Consider the following 9,297-nt stretch of genomic DNA (forward strand, 5'->3'; position numbering starts at 1 on the left):
CTACAAGGGCGGACCAAGGCAGATTTAATTTTTCTTTCCGAGTCTCATTTGAATAAATGTAAAGCTGATGAGCTTCGTCGTGTTTTAGACTTTGATTCGATGTTTGTAGTGGAGAGTGATGGTCGGGCTGGTGGCCTCGTTATGTTTTACCACAAAATGAATAAAGTTGTTTTAAACTATGTGGCGGCTAATTTTATAGATGTTCCTTTTCTGAATGACAATGTTGTACAATGGCGTTTTAGGGCTTTTATGGTCATCCGAATTGGAGGGATCGTAATTTATCTTGGGATGATATCCGTAACTTGCACAATAAAGGTGATCACCCTTGGGTGGTTTTGGGCGATTTTAATAAAATTCTTCTTTCTTCGGAAAAAGAGGGAGGCAATGCGAGACCTAATACAATGATGAGAGACTTTCGTAATTGTTTGGGAGAATGCGGGTTGGAAGATATGGGATGTATCGGGACCCTTTCACTTAGAGGAGAGGTGACATTAGGGAGAGGCTTGATCGCGCGGTTTGTAATGTGAAATGGGCAAACAAGTTCCCTAGATCTGCAGTTATAAATGAAGAACATGTACATTCTCATCATCGCCCTCTCATTCTGGATACAGAATATTTTGATGGTAATATTTTTAACCAACCAAGAAGCCGAATGAAACAATTTGAAGCCCGATGGCTTAAAGAAGAAACAGTTGAAGAAACTGTACGTACGGCGTGGGAAAAAGCAAAGATACGAGGTATAGCGTACACGAGCGATGAATGCGGATTTGCATATTTGGGACCGTGATATTCTAAGAGGACCGAAAAAAAGAATTAAAAATTTAAAAAAGAATTAGAAAAGCTACGGAGGGGTCCTATAAACGCGGAATCCCAAGCACGCCAAAAAGAGATTCTTGTCACTATTGAAAACCTATTAGAGCAAGAGGAGATCTACTGGTTACAAAGGGATCGTGCAAACTGGCTTTTACATGGTGATCGCAACACTTCATTTTTCCATAATGCGGCGACGACTAGGAAAAAAGAAATCAGATTAAAAAATTGCTGGATGACAATGGTGTTTGGCTGCAAGATACGGAGATGAAAGACCATATTAAGGGGTATTTCGCTAATCTTTTTACTTCACAAGTTGCTCAACCGAATCCGGAGGTTTTATCCCTCGTCAGAAGAAAAGTGACAGATGAAATGAATATTGCTCTCCTCGCCCCTTATACGGCTGAGGAGGTTCGAAAGGTGCTATTTGATATAGGAGATTTAAAAGCGCCGGGTCCGGATGGACTACATGCCATTTTTTACAAAAGATTTTGGTCTATGTTGGGGGATGATCTAACTGAAGAGGTACTCCAGGCAGTGAATACTGGCACTATACCTAATGGGTGGAATGATACAACAATTGTGATGATCCCAAAGACTGGTTCCCCAGAAAAGGTAACTCAGTTTAGACCCATCAGTTTGTGCAACGTAGTGTATAAGGTTATTTCAAAAATGATTGCGGCTCGTCTGAAGTTAATCCTTCCAGATGTTATCAGTACAACTCAGAGTGCATTTGTACCAGGAAGAATGATCACAGATAATATTTTAGTGGCCTACGAATGTTTTCACACAATAAAGAAAAAAAGGAGTGATAAAGAGGATATACGTGCCATCAAACTGGATATGCATAAAGCGTATGACCGAGTAGAGTGGTCTTTTTTAAAGGAGATAATGCTAAAATTGGGTTTCAAAGAAAAGTGGGTAGATTTAGTTATGCAATGTGTATCTTCTGTGAAGTACCGGGTTCGTTTTAATAATGAAGAGACTGAGAGTTTTAAACCTACTAGAGGTCTGAGGCAGGGAGACCCCCTCTCCCCATACTTATTCTTGTTATGTGTAGAGGGGCTGACCGCTCTACTAGCTAATGCAGAGAAGAATGGTAATATTTCTGGAGTTAAGGTTTGTAGAGATACTCCATCAATTTCAAACCTTTTATTTATCGATGATTCTTATGAAAGCAAATGTTATGAATGCGGAGGCGTTAAAATCAGTATTGGACTCTTATTGTGTTACCTCGGGGCAATTGGCGAGTGTTGAAAAATCAGCGGGCGAGCACGTTGATTGCGTAGCACAACGCCGCGGACCACGTTTTAGTTCCGGGACAAGGAGCCTTCCCACGGCACCGCCCGTTTCACGTTCTCGTCCACGCGCTCGCGGACACGGCATCTCACATCACGTGGTCCGTCGCGTCCCGACTCCCGTTCGCTCTAGAAATTTCCTGTTCCGTCGGTGCGGTGCGGCCCACGTCTCAACCCCCAACCCAACCCGATGCTTTTTTTGCCGACCTGCCAGCCGAACCGCCCACCCGAACCATACCCGGTCCGGATCCAGCTCGATCCCACCACCTCCGTTCCCTTTTGATTTTCCGCCGCCCACCCGTCCCCGCAACCGCAAAGCCGTGTCCGGTAAGGAATCGGTTGGCGCCAGGCCGGCTCCCCCTCCCCTCCCCACCGCCTCTGCGCCGGCTACAAAAGGCGCCCAGGTGCGTCCCATCCACCCCGCGCTCCGGCCTCCTCCTCCTCCTCCCTCTCTCTCTCTGGAGCTTTCGTTCTCCGCCCGAGCCGCCTCCTCGCGTCTCCGCGGCTGTTTCCTTCCCCCGTGTCCATCATCAATTCTCGGTTCCGTCTCGAATCGCGTTTGATTTTGCTATATCCTCGTCGCCTCTGCCTCCTCGCAGGGGGTTCGGCCGGCCCGTCTCGTCCGCCTCCGGGGGAGCGATCGGTCGGGATCAGGATCCCGTCGAGCTGTTCGGTTTTACTTTCCGCGTCTGGTTTCGGGTGATCCTCCGTTGGCCATAGCAAGGTCAGTTTCCTCTCTGCGTTCGTCGGTGATTTCAGATTCGAATCGAATTGAATTGAGCGTCTATCGCCCGTACGGCCTTCTGCCTCTGTGTTCCCCGATCAAGCGCTCTCGTCACCAGTTAATACGATTACGAGGTGGATTCCAGGGCCTCGTGGATTCTTGTTGTGCCGCTGATCTAGCTTTCGGTGTATGCGCTCTCATCCTAGATGCAACCAAGTGGGCGAGCGCTAGTTGTGGGGAGATGATATTGGATATAGATCAAGGGTGGAGGTTTGATTTTTTGTTGGTGGTTATTTTGATTGATCGGTTATTACAGTCCGACGGTTGGCCAAATCTTCTGGGATGGTCAAGCTTTTGACCTCTTATTACCGACCTAGGCTGCAAAGGAATGCACGATCTGCGCCTATTACATTACAATTCTGATTTGGATATTTTCAGAAACTGGGATTCATCTTCTGGCACGCCTGCGTTTGGATGATGGCACTCTCTGTTTAATTTCTTCTTCTCCACAATTCAATTAGCCCCCCAACAACTCTGATTTTGATTTGTTGCTGGCTCCCCACATGTCCTCTTTTGGCTCGGCATGGCGTTCATGGGGCTTAACTTTCTGGACCTTTCTTATTGAAACAATTATGGCTCAGCAGACATTAGTTTCCCGTGCCTTACACTCAGGTCTCAGCTCTTGCAGATAGTGTCTTGCAATGGATATAATTGGAACTTGTGGTGTCTACCTGACCATCCCAGTCGAGACAGGCTTACTTTAAACATTTATACAAAGGTATCTTGCTCGATGCAGGTCGTAGCTCACCAACACAAGGCCACCAACCTGATGCTAAGTTTGCAGTTCTTCTATCTACTCCTTAGATAATACATACTAAGATTTCTTACTAGGCAATATTTCAAATTCAGATTTAGCTGCAAAGGTGCAAGAATGAAGCTTCAAACATATCCTACAACCGTAAAAAACTTAAATCTCTTATCCTCTTATTTTTATTTATTAATTCAGCTACATGTTCATGTCTTTGATTTAGGTTTTTTGCTTCTGCCCTCCATGTCCTTGCAGATTTGTTTTGGCCTAAGACAATGCTGCTAGTGAGCCTGAATATGTTAAATTGTCTGGTTTGCCATTTACTATCTCTTTGTGGTTTTATTAATTATTGGTTATCTGTAACTCTTGATCCCTGCGTTAGTCTTCCTGCCCATTGCTATCTGATATATTTATAGGAAGTCTGGCCCTACATGCAGACCTGTTATTCGTGTGTTGGCTTCCATGGGTTGGCTGCAGGACTGGATCTAGTATGTGGAGACCCCTGGGGTGTTGTATGTCAAGGGGATTTGAGTCAGGTCAGATTTGAATGGCTATCGCTCGTGTGCTGCTTGTTCTCATCACGAATTCCATCATCATCAGTGAATATGAGGTGGATTCGAGGTCCTAGTGGATTCTTATTGTAGCAGCTGATCTTGCTTTTGGTGTGTGTTTGTGCTCCTTTAGATGCAGCAGAAGCAAGAGGGTAGTGGTTCCGCAGAGATGTGGAGGTTTGGTTTCTTACACATGGTTAGATCTTTCTGGAGGACGATGTTTTGGTGTTCAAAATCCAACTTGTGATCCGTGTTTGGATGATTGCAAATTCTGGATCACTCTGACTTTTAACTTACTCATTCATTTGCGAAGTACAATAATTTACTCTCCAGAGGTTCTGACTTGGACTATTATTATTGGTGGATCTACAGAAATTTGGATTTGGCTTAGCGGCAGGGGTGACATGTCTTCTTGCTGATCTGCTTTGGATGAATCATTACTTCCTCCATTTCATTTATTTCTCTCCATAGCTCACCTTCAGTCTACGACAATCCTGATTTGCATTTGTTGGTGGTTCTTCAGAAATTGAGGTTATACGGCTTAGCGGGAGCATCTATCGTCTTGGTGATCTGCAGTGGATGATCATTACCTAATCATTTTAATTTCTTCTTCTCCAGAGTTCAATTAGTCTCCCAACAATTCTGACTGTGATCTGTTGATGGTTGTCCAGAATTGGAATTACACGGTCTAGCGGGCGGTCCTATATTTTGCCTCAGCGTGGCAGTTCCTTCTTTCTCAACCTTCCTTATTGAACTCGCATGACATTAGGTTTTATCTGCCTTAGTCGGTAATTCTCAGCTCTTGCAGATACTGACATAGAAAGGTACTGCAGTTTGGAACTGGTGGTGTTGTCGTCCGTCAACCATAGCTGAACTTCCTATCCAAGACAGGCTTACTTGTTCCCGCCTATCGTTTGGTCCATGCTTTAGCTATTTATAAGCAACATTTTCCCCTAACTGAAATTTTATAGAAAGGTCTCTTTCTTGTTGCAGGTTGTAGTTGACGAAACTCGAGCCCAACTTGATGGTTTGCAGATCTTTTAAATCTACTAGTATACCTTCAAATCATTGCAACTTACATAACCTACAAATTATCTTACTAGGCAATATTTTATAATACAGATTCATATGCAAAGGTGCATGAATCTAAGGATAATCCGAAGCTTTCGACTAATGGCGCATCCTACAACCGAGAAAGACTCTTGCCTAGGTTTTTGCTCCTGCCCTTCCTGTGGATGCAGATCTTTTTTAGCCCAGAGCATGTGGGTAATGACGCGGAGTCTGTTCTAATATTTTGGTTTGTGATCTAGCTCTCCGTTGTTTGATTTGTTACCTTTAACTCTTGATCCCTGTGTTCTATTGGTCTTCTGCAAGTGTGGGTTGCAGGATATGATAGTTAGGAGTTCGTGCCCAAACCTTTGCTCTGTACATGGAGTCAGGTCAGTGTCATGTAGATGGTCTGTTTGTTCCATTTGTTAGCGCCACCTCCGTGAGTTGGCTTGCAGGATTGGATCCGGTCTGGACATGTAGCTCCCTATGATGTATAACAGTATGGTGAAGGGGATTTGAGGCAGGTCAGCCCATGTTTGATCACATTGGTTTACTGGATCCCTCATCTGTGCTCGGTGACGAAAGATATTAGTGGCTATACCTTGAGTTCTTCGATTTGTCTTTGTCTGATTGCTCATCATTATGGCTGTCCCTCAATTTGCCGTGAACTGGTTCTTGTTGTGACAGCTGATCTCGCTTGTGGTATGTGTTTGTGCTCCTTGAGATGCAGGATGTTGTTGAGTGATGAATCAAAGGATTGAGGTTTGCTTTACTGTTCATGGTTATTTTGATTGGTTATGACTCAATGGATGGTTATAAGCTATTATCTTGTGTGCTGAAGTTTTCGTTTTGGATTGAAGCTGGATTGGATTAACCATGGGATGGGGATCAGAGAATTTGTGAACAGTGTTTGGATAATCGATCCTCCTCTATTTAGTTTCTTTGTTTGCACTTACAACATATCTGATATGGATTCTCCAGCTATTTGGCTTATATGGGGACTTTCCGGAAGGTGCCCTGTTTTGTTTCACCATGTTACTGGCGGTTTCTTCTGTTGGCTTCAATCTTTCCTGATTTGCGTTGAATATTGAACTTCCTATGGCTTTCTCTGCCCTTGGTAACTACGTGTCCTTCCAGATATTGACATGGATGAGAGATAATATAGTTTGCTATCTGCAACTGGTGTTGTTGACTAACTGATCTCTCCCAGCCAAGCAGGCTTATCCTATCCCCTCACTGTTTTGATGCATTATTTAGCTGTTTATAAGTACCTTCGTCTCCCCAAAGCAAAAATTCATGAGAAGGTCTCTTGGTCGTTGCAGGTCCTAATTGACTATTTAGGTCCAACCTGATGCGGAGTTATCTGTTTGAAGTCTTCTAAACCCTACACCTTTCCAATTCATTGCAATTTGTTCAACATATAAATTATCTTATGGAGACAATTTGAACATTCAGATTGATTTGTTGGATAGATTCGATGGTTTCTCTGGGGCTTCAGTCTAGATGGGACATCCTACAACCGAAAATACCTGGTGAACTCCACAACCGAAAATTATCTTATGCTGAGTTATCTCCTGAAGAAACTACTGTTGTCTTGGCTGCCTTTGCTTGTAGCATTGATCAAGCCATGCTGGTAGCCATTCAAAATATGTTACCTTTTTGGTTTCTGGTCCTCTCTGTGGTTTACTTTGTTATATCTGTACTACCCATCCATGTGTTTCTGTTGGTCTGTTGGCCTGGCTTGTTCTTTGCACAGTATATCTTGGAATTGGTGGGTGTGCCCTGTAGAGTCAGGTCAGTGTCTGGTCTGCTCTCAATACAAAAATTAGCTTTGTTCCCTCTTCTCCAATCTCCAATGGCTAATCAACGATTCTGTCTGCCACGTAATACAAGGTGAATTTTATCTTGTTTATGGTATGCTCATTTGTTCCTTTAGATACAAGACAGCGGAGATCGTATTGAAGGGTAAAGGTTTGGGTGATTCATGGATGTTCTTTAGCTCTTCTGATTATATCTTAAGTTTGGGATTGGAATTTTTGGTCATGCCTGCATGGTTGAGGATTCATAAGTGTCTTGAGGCGTGACTGGACTGTTTAGATATATTCTCCTCTGATTTCTCCATGTGAGCAGTTTGGTTTCTGTTCTGAGTATTATTTGGATTTTTTGTTGTTCTCCAGCATTTGAGCGTAGACTTGCCCATTTTTATTGGAATGGTGCAGAGCTCTAGGAGATTCTTCGTGATTCGATCTTGTCAAACTTCTCTCTGTTAACTTTTAACATTCCAAACATTGTTCTTTCTTGTCAGTAACTCTTAGTTCTATGCAGATATGACATACAATGAGGATAATCAAACCAATGTGCATAACTTCACTAAACCAGGCTTATCCCCATCTCCCTTGCTATATTTGATGTGAACAGCTTTCTCCAAAATGGTTAGGCATCATGGTCTTTTGTTCATTGCAGGTGTACTTCACAATCTTACAGAAGAAGTCTGATGTCATGCTGCGTGAAAATTTGTTTGGAGACCTTCTGACTTCACATTTTCTATTTAGTTAGCTAGAAACCCAATTAGCTGTTAAGTTTGGTATTCAAACTGATCCGCGGAGGTGAAGAGTTCTAAAAGCTTGTTTGGGAACTTCGTTCTGGATAGAGGAGTCTTCTACAACCACAAACTTATACCTATGCTGCATCCTTGTTTCGACTCATTGTCCAGTTCTAATTATGGTCTAACTTTCCTTGAAGAAACTTCTAAGTATGCCAATTATATTTGGTCTGTTCATTAATCGGCACTGTTGGAGGTTTTATTGGAATATTGTAGAGTTGGAAAGTCTAGCAAAACGTCAGTTGGTGTGGGGACTTAGTGAAGCCCGGGCGGTTTTAACTTCTGATTAATCCTGATCCTGAAGCATATTACTTGATTTGGTATTTGTGCAGCTTTCAGTTTGAACTTGCATTCAGTGATAGTTTGGAGTTAGTAGTGTGCACATCTGATTCTGCCAACTGTCCTGAAGCATCTTATCATGACATCCTACTGATTACAACATCTGCTTCAGCTTGCATGTGGTTTGGAATATGATCTCAGCTTTTTCTCCGAATCAACAAAATGCTAGAAGTAATGATGTCCTAACTGGAAGTTCCTTTAGTCTCAAACAAGGGTTCAACAATGGAAATACCAGTTCATAGCAGATTATCAAACTTTGATTTGGCTATAGATTACTACTTGGTTGACATACTATTTCCAGAAGTTGGGTTTTAATATTAGGCTGGTTGTATCTATAATTTTATCTCTAGCAGTAATATTTTTAGCTTGCAAATTTATATCACCTAATACATGTACATGAGCTCTGAATGCAGTAAAAGATTTGTCAGTCTACTATTCTACATTTTCTTGTCCGCACTTGGTTTGTTCATTTAACTATTTTCCTGGTGAGTTCTTTAGGATCATCTTATGGCACACAATCAGTTTCTGATTTGCACAGATCTTTAACTAAAATGATAAAGAAAGATCCCATCTAGTTGTTTGCTGGCTCTCTCAATTGACTTGTGGTTGGGTAACTTTGATGTCTTGATATGCAGAAAGAGGCTAAGGAATTATTGCCATATACTAAAACAATGGAGAGTTGAAGCTTCTGAACTGGAAGCTTGAACAAATAGTTTGCCCTGAACACTCTACTCGTGATGTCTTAGATTACTGTCATCCCCACTAATTATGATTCCGGTTTGGTGGTATAGAATTGATTTTCAGAAAATGATGTTCTTCTCATTGGTGCTTCTCCAGTGGGATCTGGATTACATATCTTGAATTCAATACATCTTCTCGGTTTGCTGGAGAACTCCTAGTTTTAATTTGACAACTAGCAAAACAGTCTGGCTAATTTGATGATTCCTGCTGATTGTACTTTTAACTCAAGTTGCTCTTATTCCTGGATTGAAGAAAAAAGGCGTTCGCACATCTTAACGTTTTCTAATGGCTAATTTGATCTGGTTTATGGGATCTTTAATTACATGATCTCGGTTTTCCGGGAGCTCCCTAATTTCAATTTCCTTGGCAACTAG

The 9,297-nt window shown here is 42.4% G+C and overlaps 1 long non-coding RNA gene across 1 annotated transcript; it reads left to right on the forward strand.

Moving 5' to 3' along the window:
* Positions 1–2,516: 2,516 nt before the first annotated feature.
* Positions 2,517–8,617, forward strand: LOC119269752. The gene is made up of 2 exons (XR_005133697.1): positions 2,517–4,176; positions 4,325–8,617. It is a non-coding gene; the product is annotated as an uncharacterized LOC119269752 (long non-coding RNA).
* The last annotated feature ends 680 nt before the right edge of the window (positions 8,618–9,297 follow it).

This window comes from Triticum dicoccoides, chromosome 3A, assembly GCF_002162155.2.
Source record: "Triticum dicoccoides isolate Atlit2015 ecotype Zavitan chromosome 3A, WEW_v2.0, whole genome shotgun sequence".
Lineage (NCBI taxonomy): Eukaryota > Viridiplantae > Streptophyta > Magnoliopsida > Poales > Poaceae > Triticum > Triticum dicoccoides.